Below are 15,166 nucleotides of genomic sequence, written 5' to 3' on the forward strand. Positions count from 1 at the left end.
CTATATTGCAATATTCGTGGCCTTCACGCAAATTTTCAAGACCTTATAGCTGCATCCAGACAGTAAGATATTCTTTAAGGCTCAAAAACTTTGGTTCCTAATATGATGCACTCATCTGAGCTTCTTATACCTGGTTTTAAGAAGCCAATAATTTTGAAAAGGGATGCCTTTCCTAGGACAAGGGGAATGGCGGTATATATTAAGACCGAGTACCCAGCTCCTCATAAGTGCTGCTTTGAATGTGGATAATTTTATCTTTGATTGTATTCTTACCATTATGACTTAGATACAAGATGATAGAAAGGCCCCTCTTGTCTTTGTTGACAATTTCAATGCTCTCCATAGGGAGTGATTAAATTATGGTTCTCCTACCAATACATACATACATATACCAAGGCACTTCCCCCAATTTTGGGGGGTAGCCGACACCAACAATGAAACAAAACAAAAAGGGGACCTCTACTCTCTACGTTCCTTCAGCCTAACCAAGGACTCAACCGAGTTCAGCTGGTACTGCTAGGGTGCGACAGCCCAACCTCCCACATTATCCACCAATACAAGCAATTATAATTTCACTTAAATAAGAGAAAACAATCGGAAGCGCAACCTAACCCGCCAACGGGAAAGGTGCTTCCCTCGTAAGTACACCGTTGGAGGCCCATGAAAGGTGAACGGCCTTGAAAAGAGAAAGACCGAAGTCAATCTCTGAGAGGTCACACTCCCTTCGCTCAGTAATCCATATGTTTCCCTTAGGAAGAGGGAAAGCGAAGACAACAGTTGAACGAGGAGGGTCCAAACGATGACGATTCCCCTGCGGCAACCGGGTCAACGGTAGGTCATCTGCCGATGGGGAAGACCGATGGACAAGGGGGGGAGAGGTTGGAGGGGAAGGTTCCCCTGCCTTGCGCCAGTGTCTTGAGAACCTGTCGTTACGTATCACATGCACAGCACAAACACTGGAAAGGAAACTTACAACATTTCTACATATATAAATACATAAACATTAAGAATGTTTTGATATATATATATATATATATATATATATATATATATATATATATATATATATATATATATATATATATATATATATATATATGTGTGTGTATATATATATATATATGAGATAGGAAAAAGTCAAAAGACAAAAGTTAATGGCAGTCCAAAATAGGCTAGGAGGAAGAGCAGATACAACCGGTCTCCATCCGAGCTAAAAGTGAGCTAAATCACCAGTGTGTGAATGGGAGCGTTAACAAGCTAACCCCGCTAACTACCGGTGTGGGTAGTTAACCCTCGCTAAATTTTAATGGGTCGTCATTTCAGCTTCGCAGAAAGTAATACCCCTAAATAGATAGCGTAGGTTTGTATTCCAGTACGGAACAACTTTGTAATACACAACAAAAAATGCAGCTGTTTCTAATCCACTGCAGGACAAAGGCCTCAGGTTTGGCGTTATCATGACACTGGCCACTGCAGACAGGTATTGGTGGCAGACTTTATCTTGCAAGACGTATCTTTAGTATCCATCAATATGATCTTGGTAGTTGCTGGGCCTGGCCTACCCGAAAAAAAAAAAATCACCACCGTCGTCCAATAGGCACGGACTTATCATCATCGTCCTCCTCCATGTTCTGCAGGCATCCATCTGAAAGATTTAAATTATTTTAGTTTTAAATTGTACAGTATTAGTAATACAGATAAATGCATTCTTATAAATAAATACCACTCGCCTATACTTCCTATCTTACCCTTTTAAATAGTATACAGTATTAAGAATATAATGTACAAGGAAGTCCCATCTTATGATATGGGGCCACAAAAGCAGGCATTGTATGTATACTTTATAACACACACACTATACAATAATGACATTTCTGTTAACCCTTCATTGATGTTGTAGCCCGACACTTCCACTGGCCAGTTACTGACTTAGACCTCGATATTCTTTGGGCTAATTCTTAACATGTTAAACTACAAAATTACATGTCCGGGAGTGCTGCCAACGTCCTGTGGTACGGCAGGAGCAAATTAAAATGACAAATTTGTAGATAATTTGTATTTTTCCTAACTATACAAACCTTGGCTATTTAATAGGGGTATTACTTTCAGCGTAGCTGAAATGACGAGCCATTAATTTTTAACGAGGGTTAACTACCCACACCGCTAGTTAGCGGGGGTAGGGAGGGTAGCTTGCTACCGCTCCCCCCTCACACATCTGTGATTGAGCTCACTTTGCTTGCAGGTAGGACTTCAATAAGGATAGGGCTAGCGGGTAAGTTTGGTTAAATAGCTAAGGTTTGTATAGTTAGGAAAAATACAAATAATCTACGAATGTCATTTGTTCCGTAACTGGAATACAAACCACGCTATTTAATAGGGATGACTCACCCATTAGGAAGGGTGGACGTCCGTGCCAGTCTGGCTTTTTGGCTTTGCCCGGGGGCTCCTTATCTGTGTGTTAGCACTCAAGAAATAAGGAGCCCCTGCACCTCGCTAAAACCTTGCTACGTAAGGTCTGCGGCCTACGCAAGCTGTGTGTGAAGGTATGAAGAAGTGTGACTTGTCCTAGAAAGTTGTACCGAAGTTCTTAAATGGATAACTGTGCATTAGGACTTTCCCAATACCACCTCGTCAGGGTACGTTGGTATTAATCTTAATATTAGGTACACAAGGGAGCATGGTTTACCTGCAGTGGTTTGAGGTCAGCTATGCAGAGAACCCAGGATGCTGCTTTCACCAAGAGAGAGGATGTTGATAAAAGAATAAGGGCCAGTCAAACCTTTTTATTCATGCAGACTAAAACTTGGTAACAATACCCTCAACCTTCTGCTACTTGTCCAATAAGGAGCTTGAGGTTTTAAACTAACTCTTGTGCAGCCACCACAGGACCGATAGAAAACATATAGTCTCTCCTGTGGGTCACGTCTTGCATGTAGTGGGATGTGAACGTGTTATGACGTTTCCACACCCCAGCTTGAAGAACCTGCATCACTGAATAATTTCTTATGAAGGCCAGGGACGTAGCAATGCCGCTGACATCATATGCTCTGGGGGGATGTGACAGAGGAGGGTCTGGATTCAGTGCAAGGTCAATGACCCTGCGAATCCATGCTGAGATGGTGTTCTTGGTGACCCTCCTCTTAGTCCTTCCTGTGCCGACGAGTAGTGCTGGCACATGAGGACGGGCAGCGGCATTTCTCTTGAAGTACAGCCTCAAGCTCTTTACGGGGCATATTAAGAGATGGTCTGGGTCATCTGCTACGGTATGGTGACTAGAAATCCGGAGGGAGTCGAATCGAGGATCCGCTACTCCCAGGTTCCGAGTCTTAGCAATAAACTCAGGGACGAAGCTGGACGTTACCTCTCCCCATCCCTTGAATGGGCGATGTGGTATGAGAGACTGTGAAGTTCACCGACTCGCTTGGCCGAGGCCAAAGCTAGCAGGAACACTGTCTTTCAAGTCAGTTGGCGATCTGTTGCCTGGCGTAATAGTTCATAAGGAGGTCTCTTAAGAGACCCGAGAACTCGAACCACGTTCCATGGGGGAGGTCTCACTTCTGACTGAGGGCAGGTAAGTTCTTAACTCCGTATGAGTAGAGAAAGTTTTAGCGATGAAGAAATGTCAATTCCCTTCAGTCTGAAGGCGAGGCTTACGGCTGAGCGATAGCCTTTCACTGCCGAGACTGATAGGCGCATTTCTTCACGCAAATACACAAGGAACTTCCCTATTGCTGGGATAGTGGCATCGAGTGGAGAGATACCCGTTCCACACCAACCACAGAAGACTTTCCACTTTGCCTGGAAGACTGCTGCTGATGATTTCCGCAGATGGCCAGACATCCAAATCGCAACTTGTTGCGAAAATCCTCTCTCAGAGAGAAGATGCTGGATAGTCTCCAGGCATGAAGTCGCGCTACGGATTTGTGGAAGATGTTGGTGTGTGGTTGTTTGAGTAGATTGTGTCGTGGAGGGATTTCTCTTGGTGGCTCCATTAGGAGTTGCAGAAGGTCCGGGAACCATTCTGCGTGATGCCATAGCTGAGCTATGAGTCATCGAAAGATTGACCAATGTTCTGCTCTTGTTGAGTACCCTCCTCTTCAGACAGAACGGGGAAAAAGGCGTAAACGTCGATGTTGTCCGACCGTTGTTGGTAAGCATCTTGCTAGAGAGCCTGGGGTCTGGGACTGGGGAACAGTACAGCGGGAGCCTGAAGTTCAGGGCCGTTGCGAAAAGATCCAGAGTCGGAGAAAAAGTCAGGACTTTGTTGGCTACTATATGATCCAAAGACCACTCGGTACTCACTATATGAGATGCTCAGCTCAGGTTGTCGGCGAGCACATTCCTTTTGCCTGGAATGAAGCGTGCCGATAGTGGTATCGAGTGGATTTTGCCCCATCTCAGTATCTCTACTGCTAGATGGGAGAGTTGCTGCGAAAAAGTACCTCCTTACTTGTTGATGTAAGCCACTACTGTGGTGTTGTCGCTCATCACCACCAATGAGTGGCTTGCCAGAAACTGTTGGAACTGTTGAAGGGCCAAAAAAGATGGCCTTCATCTCTAGGACATTTATGTGGAGGTACTTTTCTGACTCTGACCAGAGGCCTGAGGTCATGTGGTGCAGCACGTGAGGCCCTTACCCCTTTTTTAGAAGCGTCCCAGAACAGCATCAAATCTGTGGAGGGGGGGGAGGACAGGAAGGTCCACCCCTTTTCGTAGATTCTCGTCTGTCACTAGAGGTCTGTCAGTTCCGCAGGTCCCATGGGGATCTGGATGTCCGAGGAGTCGTGGGATTGATTCCACCGGGACTTGAGTCGCCACTGGAGGGATCTCATCCTGAGGCGACCATTGGGAACTAGACGGGCCAACGATGAAATGTGACCAAGGAGACGTAACCACGAATGGGCCTGAAGTTCTTCTCGTCTGAGAAAAGGTCTTGTGACCTTTCTAAGCCTTGTTATCCTGTCGCCTGATGGGAAGGCTTTGTTGAGATTGGTGTCTATGATCATGCCTAAGTATACCAGTCTCTGAGTAGAGAACACTTTTCGAGATTTACCATGATCCCCAGATACTGGCAAAGTCTCAGAAGTTTGTCTCGGTGTTGAAGAAGGGTCGACACCGAGTCTGCTAGGATCAGCCAGTCGTCCAGATAACGGAGGAGACGGATGTCAATCCTGTGTGCCCAAGATGATACTAGGGTAAACACTTTGGTGAAAACTTGTGGTGCTGTGGAAAGACCAAAGCACAGCACCTTGAACTGGTACTTTCTGTTGACTAGGCTGAATCTTAAGTCCAGCGTACACATCAAGTCTTGCGGTCTTACTCCTAGTCTGACCGTGTCTGCCGTCTCCATGCTGAACGGAGTTTGTGTGACAAACTTGTTCAGGGCTGACAGGTCGATGACTGGTCTCCAAGTTCCAGAGGCCTTTCTTACAAGAAAGAGTCGACTGAAGAAGCCTGGGGATCCATCGAGGACCTCTTGGAGAACGCCCTTCTTCAACAGAGTCTGGACTTCTGCTCGAAGGGCTTGCCCCCTTGGCGATCCCATGGCACTGGATTCCTGGTCAGGGGAGGTAGGGGAGGTAGAGATGTTATGAACAGGACGCAGACCTAGACGGATCAAGGAGATTGTCCAGGAATCGCCCCCGAGTTGCTTCCACCTGTCTGAGCAACTTTGTAAGCATCACCCTCCGTGGTGAAAATGCAGGGGGAATACCTATCCTAGCGTTTGCGGCCTCGGCTGCTCCCTCTAGGATTCTTTCTTCCCCTGGAGGACTTTTTCTTCCCCTGGAGGACTTTTTGCCTTTCCTGTCCTTGACAAGAAAAGGCTTAGACATCACAGTCTTCCCTGCTGTTTTCGTCGTCGTTACGATCTTGGTTGGACGGGACTGTTGGGGTGTTAAAGCCTTAAGGAGGAGGGAGTCTTGATGAGACTTCCTCCACCTCTCAGCAGCAAGTTCCACATCCTCAAGCTCAAACAGATGGGACCCCTCTAGGGAGGAATGTCTGAGCCTGTTTATCTCAACGATAGGGACATTCTGGTGGAACCTCTCAGACACTGTATCTCGACGTTTCAAGATGGCGTTTGCCCACAAGTTCAAGACTTGGTGGGCAAGAAACTTGATCGTGCGAGTGCCTGAGAGAAGGAAGGTTTCCATAGCTTTCCTAGTATGTTCCTTGGAAAAATCCTTGGATCGTATCAGGATACCTAAGGTCCCTAACCAGATGTCCAGCCCCGAAGTAGCTTGCATAGCATACTTTGTGACCACCTGGGTTGTCGAGAAAGAGACCTCCCGGTTGGAGCCTCTCAAGAGGGATTCCCCTGGTTAGCTCTTCCAGAGTGTGGTGAAGAGGAAGAGCTGAACTGGGTTCCTCCAGGATCTCGAAGTACCTCCTCTGCTGTACGCGAGGAGGTGGGAGGAGCTTGTTCGTGGTACCGGCACGGTTGGAGGAGGAAAACTCAGAGAGCTGTAGGGAGATCTTATCCCTGGTACACTTCACCCCTTGAGACCAGGGCAGGGCTGCACTGGTCTTTGAGGGTTTCTGAGTACCAAAGATGCAGTCTCAGACCGTGTCTTTGCCCTGTCGAGGGAGTATCTCTGGGTCGGAAAACCCATTGAAAACCCTCATTAGAGTCAGAACCTGTCAGAATGCATGCTCTGACTCTTGCTGGTCTCCTGCTGTAGAACTTGCAGCAATGTCTTCTATTCCCAAAGGCTCTTCTTGGGGTGAATAGTGGACATTCCCTGAGTGGCTGGCTGTCTCCATCCTAGCCCTAGTGGAGGACTTTGGCAGTGTTTTGAAGTCTTTGGATTCCTTCCGAGGAAGGAGGCAAGACTCCAACATCGATGATCTGTGTGGCATGTCCCTCCTGATCTCAGATTGCAGGGAACTCTTGGCATGAAGAGAGGTTTCCTCCATTGGTGTGATGGAGGAGTCTCTCTCCATGCGCGGTTCCCTTGGTGACGGGAGGTCTTCGTCCGACAGGAGAAACAGGAGGAACTTGTCTCGATGGTCTGCATGGAGTCAGCTTCGCCCTCGGGGAAGTGACCGCGTCAGAAACTCCTCTTTTCCTCTTCAAAGGGGTAGAGGAAGCCATGGTTCCGTACCTTAGGTCTAGAGCTATAGGTGTCGCTCTGATGAGCGATCAGACAGGACAAGCTTGAAAGCCTGTGTTACGGCTCTGACTAAGGCACTGAACCAGGGCTGCTGGCTGACGGATGCACTGTCAGACTCATCCTCTGAAGGGATAGGGACCGAAGGTTCCCTACGAGGAATCACTCTAATAGGTATGTCTGCCTTAGACAGCAGTTTAGAAATCCTGAACCCCTCTGCTTGAAAGTGCTTTCCTTCTCCCGCAGTGCACGTTGGAATGCATTTGCGGGAGGGGAATGAGGTGATGGTGACCTTGCCGGATGACGCATCCGTGCTCGTGCCTGTTGGTGCTCGTGCCTGTTGGTGCGCGTGTTCGCACGCAGGAGAAAGTTGGGGCGAGCGTGGGAGAAGCTTAGAGCATGCGTGGGTGCGCAGGAGTGTGTTGGCGCACATCTGTAGGAGAGCGTTGGCGCGCGGGCACATGGTGGCGTGCAGAGTTGGCATGTGGGCACATGGTGGCGTGCAGAGTTGGCATGTGGGCACATGGTGGCGTGCAGAGTTGGCATGTGGGCACATGGTGGCGTGCAGAGTTGGCATGTGGGCACATGGTGGCGTGCAGAGTTGGCATGTGGGCACATGGTGGCGCGCTGATGAAATTTGGCGCGTAGGTGAGGGCGACAATGTGTCTCACCTACAGACTTGTGCACTAGAGAGTGATGGGGCGCAGGTATTTGCCGCGCTGGTTGGCGAGTGAGCGATGAAGGGCGCACATGTTGGCGCGGGGGAGGCCGCTAGCGCGTAGGAGAGCGTTGGCACGCAGGAGAGTGCTGGCGCGTGGGCGAGCGTTGGCGCGCAGGAGATTGTAGGCGCGTATGCGCAGGAGAGCGCAAGTGAGCTGTGGTGTGCTGGCGCGTGGGTGACCCTGGGCGTGTGCGCGAAGGTGATCGTGGGCGCGTGGGCATGTAGCGTGCAGGAGAGCGCCGACGTGTCGGTGAATGTTAGCCCGTAAGCGTGTGAGGCTGCTGCCGTCTGTGAAGGCGAGCAGGTTGATGGGCACGCCGAAGCACTGGAGAGTGATGATCTGCTGGTGGGCGCTGAAGGTCTGGGCGTGTGGTGCGCAGGGCGAGTGTGATGGCGCGCAGCTGCGCACTTAGGTGGAACTACAGTGGGCTCTACAGGCAACAGGAATGGTGATGGAAGGTCGGCAGGTCTGGAGGATCGATGGTCGACGTGTCCTTTGTAAGGACGACCATCCACCGAAGGAGATCGCAAACTATCTGCAGAGAGGTCCAGGACCGAAGTCACAAGATTGGTTGCAGGTGCAGTGATGGATGATGTATGCAGGTCTGACCGAGGCTCCTCTTCGGGGGACTGCAGTGATGACGTTGAACCAAATAGGTGCCTCGAAGGGAGACTTCTAAGGCGAAGAGGAAGGCGAGCATTTCAACGGATGCACCCTCCGGGGGCTGTTGGATCAGCAAGCTGACCATCAGCAGTACTCCGAAGGGGAGTCTCTATCAGTGAACTCCCCCAAGGGGAAGAAACACTTGCAGGAGAGACCGACATTAGTTTCCCCCTCGTAGGATGGTCAGGAACGAGGGAAACCAAGTCGGCAGCTACAGCTGTGGAGTTTGGAGTGGCAGAGGAGATGGATGACACCGCATGAGACACCTTTGACACAACAACGTAGACAAAGGTCGGGGGATCTACCTCTGACGGCGACGATAATTGCTTAACAGAAGCACCCATGCAGATGAACTGCAGCAGGGCTTCCTTAGAGGGCGAACCCATCTGAAAAAGGGAAGTTAGTGACAAGGCCTCACCATGGGAGAGAGGTGGGGCTGCTTCGCTAGGGGAAGCAACTTCACCTCTCGAGACCCGGGGTTGGTCAATAATAACTTGGTCTACACTACTACTCGACAGTCTCTCGTAAGAGACCGAACGTGTAGGAGCTTCGGAGGAGGGTTGGGCGACGGAAGAAGAGGCCTTGGGCAGGTGCGCATGGTCGCAGAAGTCAACTTCACACACGCTGAAAGAGAAAGTGAGAAAACAAAATGGGGTTAATGGCCGCCAAAAGTCAGCGAGGATGAAGAGCGGCAACGACCGTTCAACATCCGAGCCGAAAGCAAAGTGAGCTCAATCACAGGTGTATGAGGGGGAGAGGTAGTAAGCTACCCTCCCTAACCCCCGCTAACTAGCGGTGTGGGTAGTTAACCCTTGTTAAAAATTAACAGCTTGTCATTTCAGCTATGCCGATAGTAATACCACTATTAAATAGCGTGGTTTGTATTCCAGTTATGGAACAAACCTACATTAAAGAAGTACAGTAATCATCATTCCTTTACAATGTAGGAACAGAAGTAATGTGAATTTTATTTCATATTCAACACTTGAGGGCAAGCGACAAAGTTGATAGATACACATCAAACTGAGCTAAAGTAGGGTATTACTCCAAGTTATTGTGCTTTCTTTGGCACCCCCCCTTTTTTTTTTCTAGCAAACTGGTATCTAATCAAGGTAAGGTTCAACAAGGAGTCGGTCTTTTGTCTGGTTCCAAAGAAACAATATCTTGGTTAAAAAATAATTTATTTGAACGAAGTTCAGTGCTGTTCCCCCCTATTGAAGTGAAAGCCCCAAATTCCAAACTTCATAAAAAAAATTTCTATGGCTGATGCTCTTGTTATATGCTGACATGTTTACACCTCCCAGCCATGCAAAGCTACTGCCCTATCAGGAGGTTACTTGGGTGAATGCATGACTACCCTTGTTCTGATTACTTATTCCAACCTGAAAATCTGTATATAGCTAAAGGAACTTTTCCAACACAGCACTGAGAGGAGGGTGGGTGATGCTCATGAACTTCGGAAAGTACCGATACAAATTTAATGGAAAATTTGTGTTTAAATTCCTTCAAAAACTCTATTTCTGGATCCCACACTAAAAGCAGGCAGTGATGGCGATGTCAAGATTCAGTAAAGTCTACCCAAATATGAAAGCAAAAAAGGTCTCTCTTGTGCAATTGTTCCAAACCCCTCACGGTTTTGGGAAGTATTAGCAACTGTACCTTGTAGAAATTATATTGATCTGTATATTTCCAAACATTCAGAACAAGTTACCCTGTTCCAAAACCCACACATAGACTTCACTATTTCCAACATCTAACACATCATTATTACTAGCTAAACAAGAGGCCCTGTTGGAAAAGCTTTCCTAGTTTATCACTGGAATCTGGTACAAGAGAAAGGATCCCTAGGATAAGACTACTGAAAATTTCTCTATTACTTACTCGGGCAATTCTTCTCCACCTGTATTTTGGAGTGACATCATCATCTTGCTAATGCTGGTATGAACCCCAGTATATATATGGGCCTCTAATTGTGGTCAACATTGAGTTATTGGACCAAAAAAGGCAGTAAAGAATCCACACTCATAGTTGTTGAAAGATTCCATCTGCAAATTTCATATAAATCATTAGTTTTAAATTGCAGTATTAATATAGTTGAACACATTTGTATAAAAAATAACCTTATCCTATACTGTCTTTCAATCTTGGGCCTTTCAAATCGTAGAGGATGTCCTCAATTTACATCAATTTACAAACTTAACAGGTTCCAAAAAGCTGATGATAATTCAAATTATATTAAATTTTGGCCTAATGTAGGATTCACTCAACTCCCATGGCTACAAGTTTCAGCTGCAAAAGTAAACAAATATTGTTTATTACTCTATTTCCTTATGAACTTTTGACACCATCTAAAATTTATGATTTCAGTTGGAAATTGTCTATCTCTGAATGTTTGTTCATCAAGTTAAGGACCTTCAGTATATTAATAACAGGTATCAGGTATTAGGATTGAGAAACCAGTTTGTCCCTTTGATAACTCAACCTAGTAGTCGATCATGACCTTTCTGTTACCCTTCACCGAGGTCGGAGCTGAAACTGCTGTTGAAATTATGGGTCTGTTACCAAAGGTGACCTCGATGAATGCCTCAGGACAATTCTCAGTCAAGTCCTCATAATACCTTTTAAATCTATTGGACTCTATACACTTCACAGACAATTTACATTAAAAAAAAAATTTTTTTTTGTCTTATTCAGAAATCAAACAAATATGATACAATAAAAATCTATTAATTTCATTTTTTAGATGGATTAAACAATTATATTGCTCTATACATTGCATTTATTTAATATTAAATTCAATACTCAATTCAACCAACGCTGTGTTCATCACAAATAAAAAATCTGATATCTATAATCAATTTTTTTTAGCGAGACAGATTTCCACAGACTCTCAGCGGTGCCATTTTAGCTCGGAAATGTTTCCTGATCGCTGATTGGTTGGACAAGATAATTCTAACCAATCAGCGCTCAGGAAACTTTTCCAAGCTAAAAGGGCACTTAAAACAAATTGACTATAGGTTACCCACTTCCTCATTTCCTTTCTTATACTGTCTTCCCTCTTTAAATCAACTATGCGAGATGACCTGGGTACGCCGGGGAGAGGCAAAAATTACATGCTGGGAGCAATGCACCATATTATTACTAGCTAAGCTACAACCCTAGTTGGAAAAACAGGATGCTATAAGCCCAAGGGTTCCAACTGGAAAATAGCCCAGTGAGGAAAGAAAATAATGAAAAATGAATAGTGCACCTAAGTGCACCTTCAAGAAAGAAAACACAAGACAGTGGAAGACCATGATAAAGAGGCTATGGCCCCACCAAAGACTAGAGAACAATAATTTAATATTGGAGTGTTTTCTATAAGAGCTGCTTCCCATAGGTAAAGTCTCTTCTACCCTTACGACAATGGTTTAAAATTGGCATGTCCTTCTCCTACAAGAGCTGCTTACCATAGCTAAAGTCTTCTACTCTTTCTACCTGGTAGAAAGTAGTCATAAATAAATGTCTGGTAGTTCAAAAAGTTCAACCAAACTATTGATTCCAATCTATAGCTTGTATAGGACTAATTTTGGGGTTTGTTCTTGAGTAGAGAAAATAATCAAATCTAATGTAATACTGATTCCAATATATTAGTTCGTATGAGGCTGGTTTGGATGTTTGTTTTTACATGAAGAGAAAATAAAAGAATCACAAGGTTATAATTGGTAGGTAGTAGGTTGGCTAGGGTGGCACCAGTCACCCATTGAGATACTACTGCTAGAGTGTTATGGGGTCCATTGACTGGCCAGACAGTACTGCATTGGATCCTTCTCTTTGGTAACGGTTCTTTCCCTTTGCCTACACATACACCGAATAGTCTGGCCTATTCTTTACAGATTCTCCTCTGTCCTCATTCACTTGACAACACTGAGATTACCAAACAATTCTTCTTCACCCAAGGGATTAACAACTGCAATGTAATTGTCCAGTGGCTACTTTTCTCTTGGTAAGGGTAGAAGAGACTCTTTAGCTATGGTAAGCAGCTCTTCTAGGAGAAGGACACTCCAAAATCAAACCATTGTTCTCTAGTCTTGGGTAGTGCCATAGCCTCTGTACCATGGTCTTCCACTGTCTTGGGTTAGAGTTCTCTTGCTTGAGAGTACACTCAGGCACACTTTTCTATCTCGTTTCTCTTCCTCTTGTTTTGTTAAAGTTTTTATAGTAAAAGGAAGTATTTATTTTAATGTTAGTGTTCTTAAGATATTTTATTTTTTCTGGTTTTCTTTCCTCTCTGGGCTATTTTCACTGTTGGAGCTTATAGCATTCTACTTTTCCAACTAGGGTTGTACCATAGCAAGTAATAATATAATAAAAAAAGATCTAAGTGATTTAAGATCAATACATGACATCACTTTTTCATACATCCACATGAAATATGTTCAATTGTTAATGTTTGACGCAACAGGAGCATTAGTTAAATGGCCATATTCAAGCCCCAAGTATAGGAAGACTTAATTCCTTCGGAGGTACCAGGTTATAAATATCTTGATTTAAATTAAGTCTGTAATTCATTGGAAATATTTTCGATAACAAATAAACCTTTCCTACTGTTGATCATTTGCACTTTACCCTATGGTATGAAACTCATGCAAAAGCACGGCATTAGCTTTTAGAGAATTTGGCCCATACGGCCGGCCATTCTGGCCTAAAGCCACTCAACAGCCAGGGAAAAATGAGGGAACACTGCAGTTGCTTTAAGAATAGTCAAGAAAGTAGGAAACTGACATTGAAAAGAACTTATCGCAATGACCAACTATAGTCCATTTCTTTTAGGATGCATATTTGCACCGACTCGCAGCGGTGCCCTTTCAGCTCGGAAAAGTTTCCGGATCGCTGATTGGTTGGACAAGATAATTCTAACCAATCAGCGATCAGGAAACTTTTCCGAGCTAAAAGGGCACCGCTGTGAATCGGTGCAAATATGCATCGCTAAAAGAAATGAACTATAGAGGGACACTCAAGAGCGGTGACCTCCCCTGTGTCAGCTTAATTCACAACCTCGACATATATTAATTGGCGTGGATTTTCATACACTTATAAACCAAGTTTGAAGTCTGTGACAACGATGTCCAAAGTTATTGTTGATTATATGAATCTTTTACGGATTGGTGACAAATATTACCCCTTTAAGTCAATATATCTGTTTTTAAAACAGTAAATGCCTAGCAACATTTATTCCAGGATTTTTACCATTTTTTTTTTACGGGAAATTTTTAACATTAAGACTTAATACTTTCAAAATCAAAAGAGCCATCAGTTTACATTACTTTGGCATACAGTATAGCCTGTGGACCATTTAGAGACCATTTAACTTATTATGTAGCCCACAGTACTCAAGTACTTTTATTGACCCCTTAAATCATTGATCAGGCTTAACAATTTCCTTCTATCATATTTTTCCTGGAAACCTGATTTCACTTGAAAAAAAATAATTCACCTACTTAAATTTACCCTTTTCGACGTAACCTGACAACGTCTAATCTCTATAACAGGAAAACCTTTGTTATCTATTCTATCCAACCTTCAAACTTACTCAAATTTGTTAATCATAGCCAGCTGCCACGTTATCTAATTTATATTGAAATATATCGGCATCTGTGAAATTATTCAACCTAAGGTTTTGTCAAGATACCAGGCGTCTCCAAGGTTGTGAAATTTCTTAACCAACTGTACCTATACGTTTTAAAGAGGAATACTTGGCCTCAGTTAAAAATTTCTTAACCTACTGTACCTATACGTTTTAAAGAGGAATACTTGGCCTCAGTTAAAAATTTCTTAACCTACTGTACCTATACGTTTTAAAGAGGAATACTTGGCCTCAGTCAAAAATTTCTTAACCTACTGTACCTATACGTTTTAAAGACGAATACTTGGCCTCAGTTAAATCACGGTAAAACCACAACGTAACGTCTATTTTGCAAAGTACCCAAATTGACGTTCCGAACATACTTTCATTTAGAAAAATTATATTTGAAGGCTTTGTGAAAACTTTGCTCTCTTAAATATGAAAAAATTACAGGTGCATATGTTCGCTTTTTACACGAACGTCAACAAGACACTATACAACCGAAAAAGAATAATTTATGAAAACGATCCAATATGACTTTCTTTTAAAGGGAGATGTGAGTAAGGAGCCCTTGATAAGTGAACACAATACTAATAAGAAAACCCTGCCATGAGCCCAAGGACTCCAACAGGGAAAAATAGCCCATTGAGGAAAGGATCTACAGAAATAAGTAAGCTATACAAAAAGTTATGAACAATTGAAATATAGAGAAAAGTAACATTAAAACAGATCTTTTTATAATAAAAAAAAAACTATTCTTAACATTAGGGGGTTGAAAATAAAGGAGTAATGGGGCATGAGTCATCATACATACACCCTGAATGCCTTAAATAGTGGACCTCAATACGCTGCCCGGAACAAATGAGCATTAAAATGTTATTATGCAAGCGAAGCAAAGACCATTCTGAATTGGTATATAGAAAACGGTCCTCAATAAAGCTACCTCGGAGGCAGTGACTCAGTAGGGTTGATTCACCCAGTTATATTAGCACGAAATACAATTAGGTTAAGTTTTCTTGTAGTTTCGTTGATTTCTGCCCCTTTCTTCATCTACTATTTTTCAT

General features: G+C 44.3%; 1 long non-coding RNA gene across 1 annotated transcript in view; it reads right to left on the reverse strand.

The window, feature by feature from the left end:
- Window positions 1-15,166, reverse strand: part of LOC137637249 (uncharacterized) — a 29,792-nt gene that overhangs the window by 14,007 nt on the left and 619 nt on the right. The window contains exons 2-3 of the long non-coding RNA XR_011043495.1: window positions 10,379-10,542; window positions 1,563-1,645 (exon numbers count right to left, since the gene is read on the reverse strand). This is a non-coding gene — a long non-coding RNA (uncharacterized lncRNA). The remainder of the gene's footprint in view (window positions 1-1,562; window positions 1,646-10,378; window positions 10,543-15,166) is intronic.

This window comes from Palaemon carinicauda, unplaced genomic scaffold (genome assembly GCF_036898095.1).
Source record: "Palaemon carinicauda isolate YSFRI2023 unplaced genomic scaffold, ASM3689809v2 scaffold600, whole genome shotgun sequence".
Lineage (NCBI taxonomy): Eukaryota > Metazoa > Arthropoda > Malacostraca > Decapoda > Palaemonidae > Palaemon > Palaemon carinicauda.